Here is a 745-nt window from a genome sequence, read left to right as displayed (position 1 = left end):
ACGAAAACATCCAAAAAGTGACAAAAACAAACGTATAGAAATAGCAAAACGTTGAAAAAACAAACAAAAAAAGACATTTGAATATTAAATGTTGAGAATAACAAAAAGGAGGAAAACGCGAGGGTTCAGTCCACCCTAAACTAACCCAAATAACCCACTTTATAAGATCTACATCCGGTCGGCAGCCAGCACCGACCCCCCCCCCCCCCCCCCCCCCCCCCCCCCCCCCCCCCCCCCCCCCCCCCCCCCCCCCCCCCCCCCTACTTAGTCTTCATTAAAGAGCTCTATCTCTGATGGGATCCTTTCATAATGTCGTCAGACTCTTAGATTAATAATAATAATAATAATAATAATAATAATAATATTAATCTTAGTTGGTCAGCGGAGGGACCAAAACCCTTAGTGGACGAAAACTGACGCTCTGCAATCCCCCCATTGACCTCCATTTGCCCCATTGACCTCCATTTGCCCCATTGACCTCCATTTGCCCCATTGACCTCCATTTGCCCCATTGACCTCCACTGCCGACTGCATTGATCTCCATTAACACTCGACCGACGCATCGGGCGCTCAGACTCAAAATGATGAAAAATAGAGTCCGGGTGGAAAATAAAGTTGGAAATTACTCTTTAAAGAAGGTAAAAATCTGGGATTACAAATAGAGAGAGAGTGTGTGTGTGTGTGTGTGTGTGTGTGTGTGTGTGTGTGTGTGTGTGTGTGTGTGTGTGTGTGTGTGAGTGTGTGT

This window comes from Etheostoma cragini, chromosome 6 (assembly GCF_013103735.1).
Source record: "Etheostoma cragini isolate CJK2018 chromosome 6, CSU_Ecrag_1.0, whole genome shotgun sequence".
Classification (NCBI taxonomy): Eukaryota; Metazoa; Chordata; class Actinopteri; order Perciformes; family Percidae; genus Etheostoma; species Etheostoma cragini.
The sequence above is the reverse complement of the archived record's forward strand: the minus strand, read 5'-3'. Positions refer to the sequence as shown.